We start from the raw sequence: 13,013 nt of genomic DNA on the forward strand, positions 1-13,013 counted from the left end.
CCCCTCCCCAGCCAGCCTCCCATCCGGGACACCAGCATGGACTCCCAAAATTTCCTGTATATTTGTAATGTCAAGTGTGTCGGGAGCATGGCCCAAGCAGAGGGTCACCCCTTTGAGTCTGGTCTGCTTGAGGTTTCTTCCTCACATTATTAGAGGGAGATGTTTTTCCTAACCGCTATCGCCTGTGTCCTTGCTCTAGGGATTGGTAAGGTTAGAGATTACTTGCGTGAAGTGCACTGAGGCAGCTTTGTCGTGATTTGATGTGATATAAATTCAACTGAAATTGAAAAATTTAATTGAAATTGAAATATTCAGCCAAAATTTCTATATTGCAAGAGCAAACTTTTGTAAACAGTTCCTGATGTACATCTGAACAATGCCACCACCCATTCGTAGCATGGTATGTACCGTTCATACTGCTAAAATACTGTATGTGGATTCAGATGTAGCTGTGATATGTGTATCACCAATCTATCAGAGAAGTTAATGCTATCGCCAGCAACATACAGTGCATCCAGAAAGTATTCACAGTGCTTAACTCTTTTCACATTTTGTTATGTTACAGTATTCCAAAATGCATGAAATTCACATTTTTCCTCAAAATTATACTCACAATACCCCATAATAACCATGTGAAAAAGTTTTTTTTTTTTAGATTTTTGCAAACGTATTTAAAAAAAAATCACATAAGTATTCACAGCCTTTGCCTTGATTTGCGCAGCCAGAGCCCAGACCTGAATCTGATTGAACATCTCTGGAGAGATTTGAAAATGGCTCTAACATAACAAAATGTGGAAAAAGTGAATGGCTGTGAATAGTTGATGATGAAGATGAAGATGAAAACTGTTTATTTCGAACATTTGATACAACAACAATTACAAGATAGATCAGTAAAGACAACAACAAAAAAGTTCCTACTGTGTACCCAACATGTCCGAAAAGGGGTAGGGTGAAGCATCAGCTTGTTTATCCCTACCCCTTCTTCCCCACAACCAGTAATACCCTTTGCCACATATACACATTCCTACACACCTAAACCAATATCAATATATATATATATATATATATATATATATATATATATATATATATATATATATATATATATATATATATATATATATATATATATATATATATATATACACATACATATATACACACATATATATCTCAACATACATATACATATATACACACATATACATACACATATATATACACATACACATATACACACATATATACACAAACATAAATATACACCTACACATACCTACTTACATACAAAATACTATATATTTACAAGCCGAAGCAAAAAACAAAAACACCCTAACCCTCATTACCCTTCCTCCTCCCTATACCTAGAAAAAAACATTTTTGTACCGCTGTTTGAACTGGTTCATGCTTGGACATTGCTTGAGCCCCACTCCCAATCTGTTCAATCAATCAATCAATCAAGTTTTATTTCTATAGCACTTTACAACAGTTTTCACTGAACCAAAGTGCTTTCCAATAGCACCAGCTAGAGATAAAATAAAAAGAACGGTACAAAAAACACAATAAAAGCATCCAAAATAGAATAAAAATAGACAAAAAAAGTGTCAAAGCAATTATGTGCAAAAAGCTGCCCTGAACAAGTATGTTTTTAATTTAGCTTTAAACAGAGGCAAGCTATTAATGGACCTCAGTTCAGGAGGTAATGCATTCCACAACTTAGGACCTGCTACTGCAAAAGAACGGTCATCCCATTGTTTGGACCTGGACCTGGGAACCTCCAGAAAGTTTTGGTCAGCAGACCGAAGTGCTCTGACAGGGTTGTGTGTTTTTAACAGGTCACATAAATAAGAAGGTGCAATGCCATTTACAGCTTTAAAAACAAATATTAACAGTTTAATATCAACTCTAAAATGGACTGGAAGCCAGTGCAGGGAGTAAAGTACAGGAGTGATGTGGCTGTGCTTCCTGGTGTTGGTCAACAGGTGAGCAGCAGCATTCTGGACCAGTTGGAGTCGGTTTAGAGAGCCTTGAGTGATACCAACATAAAGTGCATTGCAATAGTCAATCCGGGAGCTGATAAAAGCATGCAAAGCCTTTTCAAGGTCCTTTTGGCTTAGAAAGGGTTTGACTTTTGCCAGGAGTCTCAGCTGGAAAAAACTGGCTCTTACCACACTGTCAATTTGTTTCTCAAATTTTAAACAGTCATCAAACAGCACACCAAGGTTCCTTACCACAGCCCTACGATAAGGAGCCAGGGAGCCAAGATCTGGATCAGAGTTAGTTTTAGCTCCAAACACAATACACTCTGTTTTGGCTTCATTAAGGTGCAGAAAATTCCGAGCCAGCCAGTCCTTAATATCCTTAAAAAAGCTATGTATAGAGTCCAAAGCACTTGTATTATTAGGCACAACTTGTTGGGAAAGTGTAGGTACACGGACCCACAACAGGGGGTGCAAATGAACGGACAATGGAGGAAGTCAAATAACAACACTTTACTGTTGTGAATGGGCACAACAAACACAACAGATTACAACAATAGACAACAAGTCAAATCACAGAAGGTGTCGTGTGGGCAGGCTCGAAGATAGAAGACGTCTGTCCAAAGCAGAACTGGAACCACACGATTTCCTCCGCCACCAGACCCCGGGAATACTGGAGCCGCCAAGTCCCGAACTCCCAGGTGGCCACTGCCTCCGCGTGTCGGACCTGGTACTGCTGACGAGGAACAAAAAACAATTAAATGTGGGCGCGTTTACACCCAGCAATCCACACGGCAGGAAAACTACCTCCACCTCTCGTTGGAAAGAGTCTGCTATATAATGCACAAAAGTCACAAAAGGTTACTGTCGAAAAGATCTCACAGTCAGCTGAGAACGTTACCTTCCAGGTAGAACAATATCTCGGCAAAGAGGTGGAGACGTCGTCCTGCTGATGTACCCCTGCTGATCAGGTGATTGGTAACAGTTGTTGCAGGTGATGCGTGACAGCTGTCACCCTGGCTGCTCCTGTGAGGCGGCTGCGCCCTCTGGTGCCTGGAGCCCGCACTCCAGACAGGGCGCCCTCTGGTGGTGGGCCAGCAGTACCTCCTCTTCTGGCGGCCCACACAACAGGACCCCCCCCTCAACGGGCGCCTCCTGGCGCCCGACCAGGCTTGTCCGGGTGGCGGCGGTAGAAATCGGCCAGGAGGGCCGGGTCCAGGATGAAGCTCCTCTTCACCCAGGAGCGTTCTTCAGGACCGTACCCCTCCCAGTCCACCAAATACTGGAAGCCCCGGCCCATCCTACGGACATCCAAGAGCCGGCGTACAGTCCAAGCCGGCTCGCCATCGATGATCCGGGCAGGAGGCGGTGCCGGACCCGGAGTACAGAGGGGTGAGGTGTGATGCGGTTTAACACGGGATACATGAAACACAGGATGGATCCGCAGTGAGGCCGGAAGCTGAAGCCTCACTGCGGCTGGACTGATGACCTTAAGGATCTTGAATGGGCCGATATAACGGTCCTGTAGCTTGGGGGAGTCCACTTTGAGGGGAATGTCCTTTGTGGATAACCACACCTCCTGCCCTGGCCGATACGCAGGGGCCGGGGTCCGCCGACGGTCTGCATGGGCTTTTGCCCTCGTCCGGGCCTTTAGCAAAGCAGAACGGGCGGCACGCCACACCCGACGGCACTTCCGTAGGTGGGCCTGGACCGAGGGCACACCGACCTCTCCCTCAACCACCGGAAACAACGGGGGCTGATACCCCAGACACACCTCAAAAGGGGAGAGGCCGGTGGCTGAAGACACCTGGCTGTTATGGGCATACTCGATCCAGGCCAAATGGGTACTCCAGGCCGCCGGGTGCGCGGCAGTCACGCAGCGCAAGGCCTGTTCCACCTCCTGGTTTACCCGTTCTGCTTGCCCGTTGGTCTGAGGGTGGTACCCGGACGAGAGACTCACCGTGGCCCCCAGTTCCCGGCAGAAGCTCCTCCAGACTTACAAGGAGAACTAGGGACCGCAATCGGAGACGATGTCTGTTGGAATCCCATGCAGCCGGACGATGTGGTGGACCAGGAGGTCCGCTGTCTCCTGGGCTGTTGGGAGCTTCGGGAGGGCCACGAAGTGGGCCGCCTTGGAGAATCGGTCCACTATCGTGAGGATGGTGGTGTTACCCTGGGACGGCGGGAGGCCCGTGACAAAATCCAGGCCGATGTGGGACCAGGGGCGATGAGGCACAGGCAGCGGCTGGAGTAGTCCTGATGCCCTGCGATGGTCAGCCTTGCCCCTGGCGCAGGTGGTGCAGGCCTGGATATAATCCCGGATGTCGGCCTCTAGGGACGCCCACCAGAAGCGCTGCCGGACAACTGCCATGGTTCTTCGCACCCCTGGATGACAGGAGAGCTTGGAGCCGTGACAGAAGTCCAGGACTGCAGCCCTAGCTTCTGGTGGGACGTATAGTTTGTTCTTCGGCCCAGTTCCGGGGTCCGGGCTTCGTGCCAGGGCCTCCCGGACGGTTCTCTCTACGTCCCAGGTGAGGGTGGCCACGATAGTGGACTCCGGGATGATGGGTTCCGGTGGATCCGTCAACTCCACTTTGACTTCATCTTCATGTACCCGGGACAAGGCATCCGATCTCTGGTTTTTGGTCCCGGGACGGTAGGTGATCCGGAAGTCAAAACGGCCGAAGAACAGTGACCAGCGGGCTTGCCTGGGGTTCAGCCGCTTGCCGGTCCTGATATACTCCAGGTTCCGGTGGTCAGTGAAAACCGTGAATGGCACAGACGTTCCCTCCAACAGATGTCTCCACTCTTCAAGAGCCTCTTTCACCGCAAGGAGTTCTCGATTGCCGACGTCATAGCTCCGTTCGGCCGGGGTCAACCTGCGGGAAAAATAGGCACACGGGTGAAGGACCTTATCGGTCTTCCCGCTCTGGGAAAGCACAGCTCCTATCCCTGAGTCCGAGGCGTCCACTTCAACCACTAACTGGCGACTAGGATCGGGCTGCACCAGAACGGGTGCAGACGAGAAGCGCCGTTTCAACTCCTTGAACGCGGCATCGCAACGATCCGACCAGGTGAAGGGGACTTTTGGTGAGGTCAGGGCTGTCAGGGGGCTAACTACCTGACTGTAGCCCTTAATGAACCTCCTGTAGAAATTTGCAAAACCGAGGAACTGTTGCAGCTTCCTACGGCTAGTGGGTTGGGGCCAGTCTCTCACCGCCGCAACCTTGGCCGGATCAGGAGCGATGGAGTTGGGGGGATGATAAACCCCAGGAAGGACAAAGATGTGCGGTGAAACTCACACTTCTCGCCCTTCACAAACAGCCGGTTCTCCAACAACCGCTGCAGGACCTGACGTACATGCTGGACATGAGTCTCAGGATCCGGAGAAAAGATGAGTATATCGTCTAGATATACGAAGACGAATCGGTGCAGGAAATCCCGCAAGACATCATTAACTAATGCTTGGAACGTCACAGGGGCGTTTGTGAGGCCGAACGGCATGACCAGGTACTCAAAGTGACCTAATGGGGTGTTGAATGCCGTCTTCCATTCGTCTCCCTTCTGGATCCGAACCAGGTGATACGCATTTCTAAGATCCAGCTTAGTAAAGATTTTGGCTCCATGCAGGGGGGTGAACACGGAATCTAATAATGGCAACGGGTATCGGTTGCGAACCGTAATCTCATTCAGCCCCCTGTAATCAATACATGGACGAAGTCCGCCATCTTTCTTGCCCACAAAAAAGAAACCTGCCCCCATCGGGGAGGTGGAGTTCCGGATCAGCCCGGCAGCTAATGAGTCCCGGATGTAGGTCTCCATTGATTCGTTCTCAGGTCGTGAGAGGTTGTACAGCCTGCTGGACGGGAACTCAGCGCCTGGAACCAAATCAATGGCACAATCGTACGGACGGTGCGGGGGAAGGGTGAGTGCCAGATCCTTGCTGAAGACGTCAGCAAGATCGTGGTACTCAGCCGGCACTGCCGTCAGATTGGGAGGGACTTTGACCTCCTCCTTAGCCTGGGAACCGGGAGGAACCGAGGATCCTAAACACACCCGATGGCAGGTTTCGCTCCACTGAACCACCACCCCAGACGGCCAATCGATCCGGGGATTGTGCTTTAACATCCATGGGATGCCCAAAATCACGCGGGAGGTAGAAGGAGTTACAAAAAACTCAATCTCCTCCTGGTGGTTTCCAGACACCACCAGAGTTACTGGTTGTGTCTTGTGTGTGAGTAAAGGGAGGAGGGTGCCATCTAGTGCCCGCACCTGCAATGGCGAAGGAAGCGCCACCAGAGGGAGCCCTACCTCCTTTGCCCATCTGCTGTCTAGCAGATTCCCTTCTGACCCCGTGTCCACCAGTGCTCGGGCTTGAAGGGTTAAATCCCGCTCAGGATTGTGACTGGGAGTCGTGTGGCAATTTGTGTGTGTCTCACTTGAATGTCTTGACCCCCCCTTAGCCCAGTCTCTAAGGGCGAGTGTTGACGTTTTGGCCGTTTGGGGCAGTCTCTCTGTGTGTGCTCTGTTGAGCTGCAGAGAAAACACTCTCCACGGATCAGCCTCCCCATTTTGGCCCTGTGCGTTTCCCTAACAACGTCAACAGGGGGAGCTGTTGCCCCACAAAGCGCTGCGGCTGTGGAGCGTGGGGAGGGCGGCCCCTTTTCGAACCCGGAAGGGAGAGGGGCGGCGCGTATCCGGTCACGTCCTTCGCCTCGCTCCCGACGGCGTTCCTCTAACCGTTTGTCTAATCGTATAACGAGATCAATAAGCCCATCCAAATCCCGCGGTTCGTCCTTAGCCACCAGGTGCTCCTTCAGGACCAACGATAGTCCGTTTACGAAGGCGGCGCGGAGGGCAGTGCTATTCCAGCCGGACCTCGCAGCCGCGATGCGGAAGTCGACTGCATAAGCAGCTGCGCTCCGGCGCCCCTGTCTCATTGACAGCAGCACGGCTGAAGCGGTCTCTCCTCTATTTGGGTGATCGAACACTGTTCTGAACTCCCTCACAAACCCATCATATGTCAGAAGGAGCCGTGAATTTTGCTCCCAGAGCGCTGTAGCCCAAGCGCGTGCCTTGCCGCGAAGCAGATTAATCACATAAGCTATCTTACTAGCATCAGTCGCGTACATGACGGGACGTTGTGCGAAGACGAGCGAACACTGCATAAGAAAGTCCGCGCATGTCTCCACACAACCCCCGTACGGTTCTGGAGGGCTTATGTATGCTTCAGGGGAAGGTGGGAGGGGTCGTTGAACGACCTGTGGAACGTCACTATTGCGCACAGGATCGACAGGAGGGGGAGCCGCAGCAGCGCCCTGAGGGCGCGCCTCCACCTGCGCGGCGAGAGCCTCCACCCTGCAGTTAAGGAGGACGTTCTGCTCGGTCATCAGATCCAGCCGAGCCGTAAAAGCGGTGAGGATTCGCTGCAACTCACCGATCATTCCTCCTGCAGACGCCTGTGCGCCCTGCTCTTCCATTGGCCGTTCAACGGCCGGTCGACGCCCCTCGGGGTCCATGACGTTGGCCGAGATATCCTGTTGGGAAAGTGTAGGTACACGGACCCACAACAGGGGGCGCAAATGAACGGACAATGGAGGAAGTCAAATAACAACACTTTACTGTTGTGAATGGGCACAACAAACACAACAGATTACAACAATAGACAACAAGTCAAATCACAGAAGGTGTCGTGTGGGCAGGCTCGAAGATAGAAGACATCTGTCCAAAGCAGAACCGGAACCACACGATTTCCTCCGCCACCAGACCCCGGGAATACTGGAGCCGCCAAGTCCCGAACTCCCAGGTGGCCACTGCCTCCGCGTGTCGGACCTGGTACTGCTGGCGAGGAACAAAAAAACAATTAAATGTGGGCGCGTTTACACCCAGCAATCCACACGGCAGGAAAACTACCTCCGCCTCTCGTTGGAAAGAGTCTGCTATATAATGCACAAAAGTCACAAAAGGTTACTGTCGAAAAGATCTCACGGTCAGCTGAGAACGTTACCTTCCAGGTAGAACGATATCTCGGCAAAGAGGTGGAGACGTCGTCCTGCTGATGTACCCCTGCTGATCAGGTGATTGGTAACAGCTGTTGCAGGTGATGTGTGACAGCTGTCACCCTGGCTGCTCCTGTGAGGCGGCTGCGCCCTCTGGTGCCTGGAGCCCGCACTCCAGACAGGGCGCCCTCTGGTGGTGGGCCAGCAGTACCTCCTCTTCTGGCGGCCCACACAACACAACTGGCATATAAAACTGGAGGTCATCGGCATAAAAATGAAACTGAAGATTGTGTTTGGTGATGACTGAACTCAGTGGAAGCATGTACAAAGAGAACAAGAGCGGTCCGAGGATACTGCTCTGGGGCACACCAGTGGTCAGAGGAACTGTGGAGGAGAAGTCATTAACCATCACCGTGAAAGTCCTGTTGGTCAAATAAGACTGAAACCACTCCAAGACAGTCCCCCGGAGGCCAACCTGCTGGGACAGACGTGTGAGGAGGATTGAGTGGTCCACAGTATCAAACGCAGTTGTTAGATCCAACATCACCAGCAGCACAGGTTTTTTAGAGTCCAACGATAAAAGAATGTCATTTTGTACTTTTAAAAGAGCTGACTCAGTGCTATGTCGAGATCTAAAACCTGACTGAAATTTATCTAAAACAGAGTTGTGTTCTAAAAACGATTGCAACTGATTAAAAACAACTTTTTCTAAAACCTTAGATAAAAACGATAAGTTTGATACTGGTCTAAAATTAGATAAAACTGAGGGATCTAGGTTGGGCTTTTTAAGAAGAGGCCTAACTACAGCATGTTTAAAATGGGCTGGAACTGTCCTGGAGCTGAGGCAGCTATTAATAAAAGAGAGCAAGCTCGGACCCACAGTGTTAAAAACCTCTTTAAAAACCTTTCCTGGAATAGTGTCCAATGAGCAGTAACTGGGTTTAGTTTCTGAATGTACTGTATGTTGTAAGTAATCATACAACTTCATGAATGCATTAATAACTATACTATGCAGTTTTAAGATTTGGAAACATGCAGCTTGACTTTTTAAAGCTCCAGTACTAGAGGTCCCCTATTGATACCCATTTCCTTTGTAGCAGTGTATGGATAAAGGATTTCTCTTACACACCTCAACTGTCAAAGGTGAGTAAAGCACTCAGAGTCTTGACTGCTAACACAGTTTAACACAGCTACAGCTGTAAAACGGGACTTGTCCTTTAAGGATAGGGCGTGACTGATATTATCAGGTAGTGCCAGATAACTTGTAGCTACGTCAGTCAGTGGAAGAACACTAGTCCTGTGTGATGCTTCTGGTAACTGGAAGTGCTGGAAGAATAGTCATTAATTATGCACTACATCCGGGTCCAGATTTGTAGCAACAGGTTTTCAAATGACATCAATTGGAATTACTGTATATATTTGGCACTTGAAATTATTGAATGCCACATGTGGCATAAGCAGATACAAATCTTATCTCCAACTATGGAAATGTGTTTTTAAATCAAATGTTTTTTATTGTCTTCCGATTTGTATCTGGATGTGGTATTCTGATTAAATCGCGCATTTAATTAGCAGCTTTTATTTTGTGTATTGCATTCTTTGACACCCAGCCAAGTCCTGTTTGAGCTCAAGAGATGTGTGTCTGAATGAGCGTGAGGTTTTTTTTCTTTCACAAGTTGACTAATGGGAAGGAAGGAGGAAGATTATGCGTGAGGAAAAGAAAAACAAAAGTGGGCTGACTCATTCATCTCCTTCACACCCAGTTCCTTTTAAAAAGACATCACAGTGATGGCATTATTTAAAATGTTTCTTTGTAGAAATAATCTTCCTTTAAATACTGTGGATCAAAAAAGAAGCCGACAACACATACAAGACATGATATGACTTTTGACATTTGTAGAAAACAAAAAGGTACTTTTTCCTGCTGGTCTTGTGTTCTAACATGATTTCTTTATTAATTAGAAAGCCCTGCAATCAGAGGCTCTGTGATTGACTGGTGTCTGGTCCAGGGTGTACCCAGCCTCTTGCCCTGTGACTGCTGGGATAGGCTCCAGCCTCCCTGTGACCCTTAACTGGAGTAAGTGGGTATACAGAATGAATGAATGTGAGACAATCCGTTAATATTATATTTCTGATAAAGAAGTTTTATTTTAACTTCACATTTGACACTATACTCTTCGTAGTTTATTTCAATTCATAATATCCTGCAAACCACTTCAATGTAAGTAAGCTAATAGGCAACATATGTATATAAAGCTCAGAATGCAACTATCTTTTATTTGATGTTTACTTACATTTCTATTTCAATGGTTCAATCTTTATCAAAAAGGGTAAACCTGAATATCATATATGTCAGCCTTTTCAGAAATGTGTTGTACAAGTTTTTTTTCCTGTGCTGCTCACACTGTGTTCATTTTCAATTTTCAATTTCAATTTTCAATTTATTTTCATTTATATAGCACCAAGTCACAACAGAGTTGCCTCAAGGCACTTCACACAAGTAAGGTCTAACCTTACTAACCCCCAGAGCAGCAGTGGTAAGGAAAAACTCCCTCTGAGGAAGAAACCTCAATCAGACCAGAGTCAAAGGGGTGACCCTCTGCTTGGGCCATGATACAGACATAAATTACAGAACAATTTACAAAACGAATATACAGGAAAAGCTGTTGGTGCACAGGACAGGAGGGTCTCCAGCACAAATACCACTCCCATCTCTAGATTGAGCTGCACCTTAAACAGAGAGAAAAAACAGAATCAGGCATCAGAAAGACAAGAAATACAGTATAATTTGTCCACATTAAACAAGAAAAACAGGAAATACTAAGGTGACTGCCGTCCACTAGCCCTGAGCTTCACTAAAAGACCCAGAATTTAGGTAAAGTTGAGGCCGTGGCACGCTCCGTTTCCTAATAAAATGAATTAAAAGAGTGAAAAGCATAGAACGATACTATGCCAGTATTCTAGCCATACGAAAGGGAAAATAAGTGCATCTTAAGTCTGGACTTGAAATCCGCCACAGAATCTGACTGTTTTATTGACGCAGGGAGATCATTCCACAGAACAGGTGCACGATAAGAGAAAGCTCTGTGACCCACAGACATCTTATTCACCCTAGGGACATAAAGTAGTCCTGCACCCTGAGAACGCAAAGCTCGGGCTGGTACGTAAGATTTAATTAGGTCAGCTAAGTAGGGAGGTGCCAGTTCATGAACAATTTTATAGACTAGTAGCAAAATCTTAAAATCTGATCTCACTGGGACAGGAAGACAGTGAAGGGATGCCAAAATGGGTGTAATGTGGTCAAACCTTTCTCGTGTTCCCATGTGTACGAACCATCGCAGCGGCATCGTGCACACCTGCCCATCGGCTCAATGTTTTCGTGGTTTGCTCGTACGAGCTGTTCCGCTGTGAGTCGCCCTGAGTTGTACTTATTCGTACTATGTGTGAAGGGGCCCCTAGATTTAGTACTCAGATATTCAAAATAACATGAAAGTGAAATATAATTTAGATGCAACCATACTCATTATCTTCAAATGATTTAAAATTAAAGTACTGACATAACACTTGTTTGTTTGTTTGCTAAATCCAAATGATTCCTTTTAGTGTACATTTAATTAGCTTACATGGTATGCTGACTGTAAAGGCAGTATGTCAGTTGGTCAAAGACACATATGTGAACATTTAATTTTTATATAACGTCACAGAAAACATTACTGCTGATGAATTATACCTTAGGTGTTTTTTTTTCTGGCCGACTGATTCTGCTCTTTTTTTTCTGTCCTAGGTACGAACGACGGATGGATCCAAACTGAAGGGCCGGGACAGACTGTGAGGTTGAAGCCCTGAGACATGTGATGCATGTTGCAGTCTTCACGTGAATGTGACCCTGTCGCCCACTGATGGCGTGGATGACCCCAGCCTGTGGTGCTGACACCTGTGTGGACTTCTCATCTTCTTTATGTTCTTATGTTGTTGATTTTCTATTTTCTGTTTCTTCAGCTTTGTAAAACTTTGTAAAAACCATGTAACTGTTAGAATGGCTTAAGCAGAGGGTCTGTTGTGTGTTGGGGGGGTGTGGCTGGACATTTTGGTGTTCTTTTCTTTTCTTTGCTCTCCAGGTGGTATGAAAACTGATTTGTCTGTGGAGAAGGTGCTGGCTGAAGAGTCCTTCACCCTCATCAATGTTATGTGCAGCACCTGTGGATGGTGCTCACATGCAACCTTAAAGACTTTCAGCTGAAGCAGATAATTAGATGGCGTTCTGCATTTAAGCCATGTGTGATTCAAGCAGAATTGCCGGGAACTCGACCTTGTGGTGTTCTTTTGTGAGACGCTGAGGACCGCGCCTGGGTTTGACATCGTGCCTGTGAAGGAAGAAGGGTGAGGGACACATGCTGTCAGCACACATCAGAGGTGAATAATTGTTTGACTAATTGTTGATAGTAACTTGGTATTTTGTTACGCAGTAGATTTGAATTGTGATGAGAATTGTGCAGCTCGCTTCTCACTGCCGTGGCGTGCGGACAACTGATCCTCCACCTGTTATGAGAAGCTGCTCATTTACATAAAGCTTAAATACAGACCTGAATGTGTTGCTGATAGTGTGTGCCTTTTGAAGGATATTGCTTGTAACTGCTGACTTACCTCACCTCTTCTATCCTTCGCAGAGAGTCGGTTTGTCGTGTCCACCTGGGGGGTGTTTGGCGGTAAAAGTGAGTCCAGAAGCGCCGGGCCTCGATCCTTTTGGGCGCTGGAGAGCGTGCCAGCCTTCACTCCACCAGACTGACGCTGTTTTAGTTTGTACACGTTGTTATGCACCAAAGGGTGGAAGAAATAAATTGTTTTGTTATTGGAACCGCTTTCTGGTTATTTTAGCGCTGGGTTCCGTCAGACGCAGGTCCGCTTCTCAACCCGCGTCGACACATAACAGGGTCACCCCTTTGAGTCTGGTCTGCTTGAGGTTTCTTCCTCAATATCATCAGAGGGAGTTTTTCCTTACCACTCTCACCTGTGGGCTTGCTCTAAGGGTTGGTAA

This window comes from Thalassophryne amazonica, chromosome 20 (assembly GCF_902500255.1).
Source record: "Thalassophryne amazonica chromosome 20, fThaAma1.1, whole genome shotgun sequence".
Lineage (NCBI taxonomy): Eukaryota > Metazoa > Chordata > Actinopteri > Batrachoidiformes > Batrachoididae > Thalassophryne > Thalassophryne amazonica.